This window comes from Bos taurus, chromosome 3, assembly GCF_002263795.3.
Source record: "Bos taurus isolate L1 Dominette 01449 registration number 42190680 breed Hereford chromosome 3, ARS-UCD2.0, whole genome shotgun sequence".
Lineage (NCBI taxonomy): Eukaryota > Metazoa > Chordata > Mammalia > Artiodactyla > Bovidae > Bos > Bos taurus.
The window spans coordinates 103,878,546-103,890,830 of NC_037330.1; the positions used below are offsets into that span (position 1 = coordinate 103,878,546).

General features: G+C 42.1%; 1 protein-coding gene across 6 annotated transcripts in view; it reads left to right on the top strand.

Annotated features, from left to right (window-relative positions):
- Nucleotides 1-1,598: 1,598 nt before the first annotated feature.
- Nucleotides 1,599-12,285, top strand: part of FOXJ3 (forkhead box J3) — a 125,320-nt gene continuing 114,633 nt past the window's right edge. For 4 of the 6 annotated variants that reach the window (XM_059885181.1, XM_059885180.1, XM_005204916.4 and 1 more), the window contains exon 1: nucleotides 2,255-2,433. The gene's annotated coding sequence lies outside the window, so the exon portion shown is untranslated. Of the gene's footprint in view, nucleotides 1,850-2,254; nucleotides 2,434-2,689; nucleotides 3,253-12,285 lie in introns of those variants that run through there. The other 2 variants (XM_005204917.4, XM_015466938.3) reach the window with 2 other exon arrangements.

Genomic DNA, 12,285 nt, shown 5'->3' on the forward strand with positions numbered 1-12,285 from the left:
GGACTATAAAGAAAGCTGAGTGCTGAATGAAGGATTGATGCTTTTGAACTGTGGTGTTGGAGAAGACTCTTGAGAATCCCTTGGACCACAAGGAGATCCAACCAGTCCATCCTAAAGGAAATCAGTCCTGAATATTCATTGGAAGGACTGATGTTGAAACTGAAACTCCAGTACTTTGGCCACCTGATGTGAAGAACTGACTCATTTGAAAAGACCCTGATGCTGGGAAAGATTGAAGGCAGGAGGAGATGGTTGGATGGCATCACTGACTCAATGGACATGAGTTTGGGTAAACTCTGGGAGTTGGTGATGGACAGGGAGGCCTGGCGTGCTGCAGTCCATGGGGTCGCAAAGAGTCGGACACGACTGAGCGACTGAACTGAAGTCTTCTTCGCTACCCCTTTTCTTTGTTCTACATGTCTAGATTTTTGATGTCCCCCATGTTTTCCTCTAAATATTTTATTTTCTCCCTCCCTTTGGCCCCAATGCAGATCTAATGTCATTCAACTATATTCATGTATCAGTCTTCTTGATGAAAGAGGTAAGGCATGAAACAGAAAAATATGAGTTCTCAACTGAGGTGAAGCTGGAAAGGGAGCTGGACTCAGAAGACACTGAGTTTGAGTCCCAGTTCTCAGCTTCAACTTCATCAGCTGTAAAGATGAACACAGGAGTTCTAACTGAGGGACTTGGTGAAAACACTGAAGGAGAGGGCAAGTGCAAGCACCTGGCATGTGGTCTCTACCAGTGGCAGAGCCTTGGCTTATTGTTCACTGAAGCCCCCCTGCACCTAACATGGTCCAGTTGAAGTAAATGAACTAATTATTGATGAAGAAATGTTTGATGTTAAAAAAAAAAAAAATCCCACTTTTCTTCCTTCCTCCAGATTTTTTCATACCTCTTACCCTGGTCTTTTTTTTTTTTTTTCTCCATAGCACTAAACACCTTCTATCATACTAAATTCTTTTCTTGTGTTGATCATCTTTCTCTCTATACTTAAGATGATAGCTCCAAGATGGAAGGGTATTCCCACCCTCTTCCTGCTTCTAGTCACTGATCCAACCCAAACACTAAAATGGGGTCTGACAACCTGATCAGCAAGTATTTGTTGGATGGATGAGTGAATGAATCTTTTAATCTTCAGAATCTCGCTGGAGTCTTAGGTATAAAAGGATATAGGAGTAATTTGAATCCTCAGGGCCTAGTACTACTTGGTAAATGGCAGGCGTTCAATGTTGGCTGAAGTTATTGGGTACTCAGCTCTTTACCTGCAGTCTTTATCTGGTTACTACAAGACTACGTCCGTCAAAAGATGTTCCCAAGGTCAATTCACTCAGGCCTCTCCTTTTCATCCCATCCAATCAACCTAGTATTCATCTAACAAGTTATCTGAGTTTCCAAATATTGAACACCTACTGTGAGTTCAAAAGCATACTTGGTGCTATATGTGACTAACATGAAGAAAGCAATAGCAAATAATACGATGTCTGAATGTAATTAAACGTGAAATTACAGGGCAGATACTTTAGAGAAAAACTCAGTAAAGACTGACGTAGAAGTAAATTCCAAAGTTCATAAGTCGCCCAACTACTCTTCTAAGTGCTCCACCTGTTGATATCAAGGACCATAACCTGAGCAGCTGCTTAACAATCAGAAGGGCCTTTAGAGTTTCATCTCCTTTGTTTTCAAGAGAAGGAAACCAAGGCGAGGCACAGAAGAGGCCCCGGCAGAGAGATGGGTCTAGAACCCGGGACATGTGGCGTTCTGGAAGAAGAGGTGTCGTGAAGGTCCAAGGTGCCTTTGCTGGGGCCGTAGAAGCCGCGGTAACCGGTGTCCCGGAGAGGCTAAGGTAGCTGTTGCTACGGTGAGGTAAAGGGAGCTTGGGGGAAAGTCGCAAGGCGCCCTTCCCCCCGGGACACAGGGCCCCGGAGTCCCTGGGGAGGGTTCAAGGCGGAGGTTCCTCTTGTCCTCAACTAAAGGGCCGCCCCAACTGCCTTCACTTCCTGGCCGCCACTCTGAGGGACAGAGAACCCGCTACTCCCCGCCTCAACAAGTCGCTCGGAGCTGTCTGCGGCTGCCTGACACCCGCTTCACGGAAGCCGGGGCCCGCTCGGAGTCCTAGGGTACTATTTGCCCCAGCGGAAGGATCTCGCGCGCATATTCGCAGCAGTGACCGCAGAGGGGCAGTGACGCCGCCGACGCCGTACCGGTGGCGCAGCGACGTCGCGGGAGGCGGGGGCGGGGGAGCTGGTCGGGAAGTAGTTCCGGGTACGCGGCCCCGGATGTTGGCTGCTCCCGCTGCCGCCGCCGCTCTCGGCGCTGCTCCGGGCCTCAGCGGCTCGCACCAGGCGCCGTTGGGACGTTTCCCGGGGGGCGGAGACGCACACAGCGGCCGGGGGCTCGGCCGGGCCGTCCCGGCCTGCGCAGCCTGAGGTGAGCGCCCGCCGCCGGGGCGGTCGGGCCGGGGCGGCGGGCGAGGAGGCGGGGCCGGGGCATCTCCCGGGACGGAGGCAGGGGCTGCCCTCCGCGAGACGCCCTCTCCGTTCTCTCAGCTGCGGCCGCGTCGCGGGGCGGGCGGCGGGCGGCGGGCGGGGCAGGGGGCCTGGGCCCAGGCTGAGGCCCGGCGAGCGGCTAGGGCTGGGTTCCTCCCTCCCCCGCGGCGCTTCTCAGCTGCTGCTGCCCCTCAGCAGGGAAGCGGCGGCTCCGCGCCTCCCGCCCCTCCCCCAGGCGGGGCCCGAGGGAGCTAGACGGGATTCCCGGGGGCGTCGAGTCCGAGGACAGTGGCCTCCGTCTTCTCTCCGTGACCTGCCCCTGGCCTGGGCTAGCCCCCCTTCCCCGGCGCGATGCAGCTTCTTCCCTTCAAGCTCCGGGGTGCTTTTTGGCCGGCGAGGCGGCCAGCATCTCGCGCGTCGGGGGTGCCCTTCGGGGTGGGGAGGCCCGTGCGGGGGGCCTATGTTCCCACCCATCCTGTCGCCGTGTCCTCTATCGGCATTGGGCAGAGGCAGCAGTTCCATGCGGACGTGTTGCTGTCCTGTGTGTGTTGCATCCTGCCCACGTGGTAGGGTGTCTCCCCCCCCCCGCCAACCCCCCTCCAGTTTGCAGCTGGTGAGGAGGGAGGTTAAAGCGGGCTGGTTTTTTCCTCTGTGATTTCCTCCGGGTGGCGTGGAAGGTGTTAGGGTCAATTTGCTGTGCCGAGGCCGCCGGTTGGGCAGCTGGAAGAAGCAAGACTTGTGCTCTCTGAGATTGAGACTAGTAAGGGACTTAGTTTCATTGACATTTTCCCCTCTTCCTTGAGCTGCTCTTGTTCTTTTCTCTACAGTTTAATCCTAAACAGAATAATAAGCTCTAGCTGCTGATGCATTGAGGTGTATAGTTTTCACTTCTCCGTTGTACTTTTTTGTGTATGGTTGGCTAAGGTTTTTCTTTTCTGTATTGTGCAATCCACGTCTGTTCCTGGTTGGATTCCTGAATGAGCTTAGTTGGATTGACCAGCGAGTTAGAGATTGATGGGGCATCTGCCTTGTCTTTTTCTGACATTTTTTCTTTCTGTTTTGTTTGCCAGTGAAACAGGCGTGCGTGTCATGGATGTGTTACATGCATAGCTCTTTACTTGCAAGGCAGCACTAGATAAGTTTCAGTGAGTCACCCATTTCGTGGGTGCTTTTTTATTTCACTTTCCCTCTCTTTCTATTGAGTATCATTGTACTGTCTGGTTTTTTAAACATTTGTTTTGAGTAATTTTTTTCCTTAATGTCTCTCCCAGGTTAAGGTTTCCATCTTCCTGTGTTTTGCTCTTTTATGACCACAGATTGCTCCCTTAACAGGGAACAAGCCACAGTAGCAGTGAGGGAAGCCTTTTATTTCTCCTAGGCTAAACATATTTATAGACGAGCAGTGAGCGCCTTTTCATTTTTATGTTTGGGTAGCATCTAGAGATTTGATTTAATTTTTTTTTTTAGGTTTCTGTTTGCTTTTTGTGTTTCTTGAAGTTAAGGTGAATCTTGTTTTTGGTTTTGTGTTACTGAAGATATGAGGGCTTCCTCATGTTTTTATTAGCTATGTTTTTGGATGAGGTCGGGTGATTTAGACGATTCTCTCTCTTTCTTTTTTTTTTTAAATCTGGTACAATTGTTAGTATAGTCTCCTTCTGTGTATGTAAAATAAAAATATTTAAAGACAGATTCTATCTGCCATCACTGTGCTAAGTATGGGTGGGGCAGTGGAAGATAAAGAGGGTTGTTCTGATACATTCTGAGGCATATTTATTAAGTCAGTATTTGTGTACTTCTGCAAAATACTGTGCTGTGTGTGAAGTAGTCTATGTGATATGTATGAAGAGACACAGGAAATAAAATATGTGGTCTCCTCTCACTTTTGTTAGGGAAAGAACATATAATATGCATCATTCAGAATTCCATACAGCATCAAGCTCCTGGTTGGGATAACAGTGCAGCCAAAATCAAAGGTATAAAGTGAGATTTGGAGAAACTGAAATTTTCAAAAGGCAAGAGATGTATTCCAGGAGAGTGAAGGGGTATTTACCAAGACATACACTGACAGTGCATCAGTACAGAAGATACCGAGCAACTTGATTGGCATAGAGCATCTTATTGGTGAAATATAATAATAAATGAGTTTAGGCTTGGTAGAGTAGGTATTGATGGAGGACCTTATTAAGGATATATAGTTTAATTTGATGGAGTACCACTGTGGGTTCTAAAGATTGGGAGTAAGATGATATTCCTGAGGAAGATTTTCATAATTAGTTGAGCATTCTGGAGTAGGGAGACTGACTAGAAGGCTCTTGAAGAATTTTAGGAATAAGCTGATGAGGGTCTGAGGTAAAATGGTGATGTTTGGAATAAAACAGTAACTAGCATTTATAGAGTACTGTATGCCGGGTACAGTGTTTTAAACTATATACATGTATTTAACTCCTAAAATCTTTATAATAAGCTGTTGTTATCACTGAAGAAACTGAGTTACAGAAAGGTTAAGTAATTTGCCCTAAATCCCATAGAGAGTAGGCAGCAGAGCCAGAATTTGAATCCAGGCAGTTCTACCTTTGAGCTTATGCATTCAGTCTTTAAATTATATTGTCCTGTGAAAGAATGTATAGAATATATGAGGATGTATATTGGAGTAAAAATTAATTTGAACTTAGTGATATCTGGATGTGTGCCAAGGGAAGAGGGCAAATTAAACATTAAAAGATTAAAGGCTAGAATTTTGGGAGAATGGCTGATAATGATGAGGAAATTAGGAAAGTGTCCCTATAAAGATAAATGAGCCGGGGTGGGTAATGGTTAACACTTAGATTGTATACAATCAATTTTTCAATAAAAGATTAGCCTCCTGTAACTCCTGATGGTCTTTTCTGCTTGCTGGTTTGACTTGGAAGTGTAGGCTAGTTTAGTATTAGCCTAAGCAAAACAATTAGAAAAACAGATCTGCTCAAAAGAAAAAATGTATAGGAACTATTTTGGTTGAGCCATATCACTGCTTTCCAGCCTTAGCAAAGATAATCAAGATTTGAATAGAGTAATCCTGTAGGGTATCACTGTAAGATGATATGAAATGTAGATTGTATATTGAGCAGGGCTGTATTTGGTAGTAAAAAAAAAAAAACAAAACATGAGTAGATGAGTGTTGGAAGGTTAGTAGTGTGATGGCGAAAGAGCTTTGAGGTTTGGAACTGTGGGTGACATTATAGGCTAATAGATAAAGCATTTCTGAGAAGAACCAGGAAGTACATCAGTGCCACAGAAGCCAAGGATAGGAAGGGTAATATGGTAGACAGTATCAAATGCAGTCTTAAAGTTCAGAAACAATGATCATTATGAAAAGACTATTGAACTGGGACCAGGAGGTGATTTGTAACCTGTGAATTTTGAAAGGAAGGATAAGAGATTCCAGATTTGTTTTCTACAGAAGGCATGTAGAGATGTTATGGTCTAGTGTGGTAATTCTTAGTATTTTCTCCTAATGTTTCCTTCAGTCTCATTCTTGTCCACATGTCAGAGCTGCTCAAATATTAGAAAACTCACTTTTTTTCATTAAAAAAGAAACAACCTTGTGTTCTAAAGCCAGTGATTTTATACTTTAAAGTTTCTCTCAAACTTATTTTTCTTTTTTTAAAACGGTTTTATTGACATAATTCACATACTATACAGTTCACCCATTTGAAGTGTACAGTTCAGTGGCTTTTGTTGTATTCACCAAATTGTGCAGCCGTCATCACAGACATCATCTCAAAAGAGAAAGTCTGTGTCCATTGGCTGTCACTGTCCATTTCCCCTTCATTCCCCAGTCCTAAGCAAGTGCTAGTGTACTTAACATTTCTGTAGATGTGTCTTTTCTGAACATTCTGTATAAATGGAATCATACAACTCATGGTCTTTTGTGTCTGACTTTTTTCACTTAGCGTAGTGTTTCAAGGGTTGTCCATTTTTGTATTGTGTCAATATCTCATTCCTTTTTATTGTTGAATATTCTGTTGTATGGGGCTTCCCAGGTGGTGCAATGGTAAAGAATCCACCTGCCAGTGCAGGTGATGTGGGTTCAATCTCTGGGTCAGGAAGATCCCCTGGAGGAGGAAAAGTAACCCAATCCAGGATTCTTGCCTGTAAATCCCATGGACAGAGGAGCCTGGGGGGCTGCAGTCCATGGGCTTGCAAAGAGTTGGGCACGACTAAGCACCAGCACGATTCCATCTTCTGGCTCTACCGCCTTTTGTTTCTCTACTTTTCAGTTGATGGACATTTGAGTTTCTTACTCTTTTATCATTGCAGTCCCCACCCTGTCAACTCCATCCTTCTTACGGCTTTCTTTTAGACTGTAACCTCTGCTATGCATTTTGCTAGGCATCGGGGATATGAAGATGAGTATCACATGGCTCGTGAACATTCATATAGTGTGTTTTTGGCTTACATATGTTTTCTCATGTGTTATCTGTGTATCAGGCAATAGCCCTGTAAGGTAGGCAAAGTGTTTTTTAAGGTGAGCAATTTGAAGTTTAGATTAGGTGACTTGCCCAAGATGAAGTCAGTGATGGAGCAATTAGATCATCTTAGTGCATGTCTGTTGCTATTTCCACTTCTTTATGCTGCTCTTCTAACTTAAAGGAGCCTTATGTGAATTACGGGAGAATTAGAGAGATTGGAAAATCCCGTTGCTTAGGGAATGAGTTGGAGAAGGCAATGGCACCCCATTCCAGTACTCTTGCCTGGAAAATCCCATGGACGGAGGAGCCTGGTGGGCTGCAGTCCATGGGGTCGCTGAGGGTCGGACATGACTGAGCGACTTTACTTTCACTTTTCACTTTCATGCATTGGAGAAGGAAATGGCAACCCACTCCAGTGTTCTTGCCTGAAGAACCCCAGGGACGGGGGAGCCTGGTGGGCTGCAGTCCGTGGGGTCGCACAGAGTCGGACAGGACTGAAGTGACTTAGCAGCAGCAGCAGGGAATGAGTAACTTTTAATATTAAACTTCAGGATTTAAAATGAGATTTTTCTTACTGCATTTTGTCACTTCTTTGTAATTTAGATAAGTCATTTCATATTTCTATCTTTCTTTCAGAACTTTACTGGGAATTAATATGATGATGATAATAGAGGTAGCAATAATAGCTAACATATTCTGAGGCTTTAGTATGGGCTCCAAAGTGTTCTGACTATATTATTCATATATTCCTCACAACAACTCTGGAAGGTAGATCTTATTATCACCAAAATTTTACAGATGATATAGGTACAGAGGTTAGATAAATTGGCTAAGGATATGTAGCTGGGAATGGAAACAGCCAGGATTTGAACCCCTGCAGTCTGTTTTCAGTACTCATTGACTCTTAATCACTGCAGTGTACTGTTATTGTGTTATGAATTAACAGAGGGTAATGTTTCAAATAAGGATATGACCAGAATATGAAGATGTGATTTTGAGTTTGGTTGGGGAAATAAACAGTAAAGTTGACGTTTTATCCACATTTCTTTTAAATACCGGTCTTTAACACTTCAGTGTACAGAGATACATGTTGTTAGGCATCCAGGTACCTTTTTTCCTGTTTATCCCTGCTGATAGCCTCTCAAATCAGAAATTGTGTTTTCAGTGTTCTTCACTGTCAGCTTTGCTAGTCACTTAGCTTTTCACATTGCCACTACTCAGAAACCTTGGCTTAGGACAGCTGAAGCTTACTATAACTACTCTCCTCAGCCTTCCTTTAGCTGTGAATCTTTTTCATTTTGAACAGTTAGCCTTTCAGTCCTTAATGGAGGTACTCTTTGCCTCCTCCACCCCAAAACTCAGAAAACACCACAGAGGCATTTTATAGTAACTGTCAAAAATTTTGACCATCTTAATTGGCATAAATGGATTTTAGTGCACAAATAACAAGAACCAAAGCTTAATATTTTGGTTAAAGAGATTGACTTATACTGAAATTGGAAAAGGCATCTCCTATACAGGATTTTGGATTTAATAGAATTTGTTATAACCAGATCAACAAAGCATTACTACTGTGGGCCATCTGCTGGGATATGGAAATAGCTTTGTTATTTGGAACCACATGTATTTATAACAATGGAATTCTACTTATTTTAAGTAATCTTTTTAGTTAGGTACCTTTGGCTGCTGTTTTACTTGGCATGTCAGCTGATAACCTGAGAATGCAGTGTTTTTCAAAGTGATTATTTTCTATAGAATTGAGACAAAAGAACTGAAATGGAGAGCAAATGAGACTCATATATGGTGTCTAGTACTGTAACAAGAGAAAATATAGGGTAGATATGAATTTGATATAAGATAATTAGGGCCATATTCAGTTAGAACTCTGGCACTGTCAAGGTTAGTTTCTGATAATTATGAAACTGCTCTGGTTGCTCTCAGAATTTTACTGTAATCTAAGTGACTTCATTTTGGTATAATCAGACCTACATTAACATTGTCCTAGTCTGACTTTCTCAGGTAAAGAAGTCTGTTATGGGATGCAATAAGAGACACTATTGCTTAGAACATAGTCCTAGAAAACTCTTTTGAATTGAATGCTAATAATTTTGGAGATGGAGAAAGTCCTTGGGTGGAAGTTTTTAGAGAGTGTCTGTAGAAATCTGGTATTTTGACTGTCTTTGTTTGGGCTGCTGTAACAGAATGCCACAGACTAGGTAACTTATAAACAGCAGAAATTGCTCACTCTTCTGGAAACTGAAAAGTCTAAGACCAAGTGCCTTCTGGTGAGGGTCTCCTTCCTAGGTCATAACTGATGCTTTCATGCTGTGTGGAAAGGGCAAGGGATCCCTCCTGGAGCCTCTCTCATGAGAGGCTAATCCTATTTATGGAGGCTCTGCCTTCATGACTAGCCACCTCCCAAAGACCCCACCTCCTAATATCATGTTTAGGGGTTAGGATTTCAACATAGAAATTTTGTGGGGGACACAAATATTTAAGCTATAGCATTGGCTATTTTTTCATTATTTTCAAATAATATGTATGTCATGGATTCTATTGAAGAGTTGACTGATGATCCTAGGATGACTGTGTGTCTGAAGGAGACTTTACCCAGTATACTGAGTTTTAGTTGACGTTTTTACCTGGAGTACAAAGCTGAAACCTGTAAATGAATTCTACTAAACAGAGTCCTGCCCAGAGGTGTATAGTGGTGTCAAGGATATAAGATTGATGTTCTGATTGATTGGTAAAATGTGGTGTCAGTGTGACTTTATTAAAGATTTCAGAAGTTGGAATTGGCATGTGGTGCCAGTGACCTTATTAAAGATTTCAGAAGTTGGAATTGGCTTTTTCCTAAGGCTGAGACCTGGCCTTACTGTGGAACATAGATTTGTGAGAGAATGGATGAGCAGAGGAAGACTGCTAAAACTCCGTAATAACAATTTCAAATTCTGTTTGCTTATAGAGAGATAGGATTGGGTGTGGGGTGCAGTGTGATCCTAGATTTTGGCTGGTGTGTATATGGGAACTAAAATGTTTCTGTGGCTTGGCTGTACAACTTTGGGAAATTACAGACAGGGCAGTCAAGTATGTTGCAGTCATGAGCAGGTTGACTTTTCTGAATGAAGATGGAGCAGACTGTCATGGCAGGAAAACAGTATATGTCATCAGCTTTTGCTAGTGTGATTGGGTCTGTGAATTTGTGACATGCTTTACCTGTCTACCCTGTGTAAGGAGCTGTTGATGGTATTGTCTCATAAGTGTGTACATAGATAGGAATCACTGTCGGAATGGCATCTGTGTGCATCAGGGCAAGTCATGTTTTCTGTTTATTATAGGGCATGTGTGTATTGGAAAGATATCCACCTTAATTTGAATAATACTTTATGAAAAGCTTTTTCTCTGAGCTGTTAGATTTTGGAGCCTCACTCAGTCCTGTGATGTAGGTAAGGCAACTAATACTTCTTTTGACAAATGGAGAAAATGAGACACAGGCTGAGACTGACATAGTGTTACTCAGTTATATAGAGCAGAGACAGTAGCCTGGATCCTGCATTCTGTTTCTAGTCTTGTACTCTGTAGTAGAAAGCTGACAGGATTTTTATGAAGAACATACATGGATTTTTGAGGTAGAAATTGAAGTTTAAGAACATCAAAGGACCTGGGCTACTTGGAGTAGAACTTGTCTTATGATGATGTCAGACTGAGGGACAAAAACTGTTGGGAGCAGTGTCTTCCTTTGTTAAATTTGGATCCTTTTCCAGTAGTTGGATGTACTTTTACTTCAGCTTGCATTCTTTGTGAATTCTGAAGGTAAGAAGAAGATGGAATCAGAAGGGAAACATCAAAGGATTACTAAATAGATTTGGTCTTATTTTTATGAAAGTATACATCTGTAAAATTTAGAGATTGAGAAATTGTACCTGGAACGTGATTCTACCGAGGATACTTGGGTTACTGCCATAGTGTGAATCTGTTTTCTCTTGTGCAGTGGGTAGGGAGAGTGACAGTATATAAAGAATTTTTAACTCCATCGAAAAAAAGACTGGGAAGGAAAGCATTTTTACATTGGGTAGTCTTATTTTCCAAGTTCTCTACCAGGAGCAGATAATCATTTTTATAATCTTCTGTTTTCTAGTTTTTAACTAAAAACAACCTAATTTTTATGGTTCAAATGAGAATTTGAAAAATGTGAAGCATGGCACTTTTGAAGAATAATTTAAGCACTTAGTAGTATTATAAAAGTATTTTGCTTTTTGGTCAGTTATGTTAATAAATCAGTTTTATAAATTATTTGATTATACTCTTATAGGTCAAGTTGTGGGTGTATTAAATGTTTTAGGTTTTTCTTTGCATTAGACATTTGTCATTTAAACTTTGCTGATCAATAAATTTAGTCCCCCAGAAGCAACCAAGAACTTGGATTTACATATAAATAAATGACATAAAAATAGCACTTTTATAGTGAAAAACTAGATTTAAGAATCTACTCATTTTCTTTCATTTCCTTGGCAGATTTCTAGTAAGAAAAATAAAACTGTTAGTGATACTTTATTAAGTACTTGTTTTCATCCAGCAACATTGGACTCAGTTTTTCTCATTTGTTTGCTTATTTATTCAGCGTCTAGTATGTCCTGGGCACGGTACTAAAAGCTGGGGACACAAGTAACTGATAGGGTCCCTGCTGGCAAAGACGACCACTTTTGGTTTGGGAGAGACATCAGAGAGATATCCTAGGCATACGGAGACATCTATTTTTTTCTCTTTTCTAGTTTTTAACTTAAAAGGCAGCATGACTAGCTTATTTCTTTGAAGAACTTAATCCTTTTAGTGGTTTGGTTAGATGACTTTGAGAGAAGCTGATGGCTTCATAATTATTTTGTCTTACTGCAAAATACGAAAATCATTGACCTAAAGAATTTCCTTATCTAAGGAGCTCTGCTTACAGAGGTGGATGACCTACCTGTTTGTATCTGTTCTGCTTTGGAAGCATAATTAAGAAACCCTGTGTTGATTCTTCCAGAATGGATACAGTGTCTTTTTTTGTTTGTTTCTTTTATTCTCTCTGCTGGTGATCCTTGAGCAATAAGGGTTTGAATTAACAGGTCCACTTGTACGTGAATACTTTTCAGTAGTGACTGCTGCAGTACTACACGGTCCATGGTTTGAGTTCAGAGATGCAGAGGAACTGCAGATATGGAGGGGCAGCTGTAAGTTATACTCAGGTTAAACCTCACATTATTTGGGGATCAGCTGTACTAATAAATGAAAGGATATTTCATATTTGAGCTTAATTTTAAGAATTTAATGTATCAAAAGTTATCTTTTGTCTAATATACATA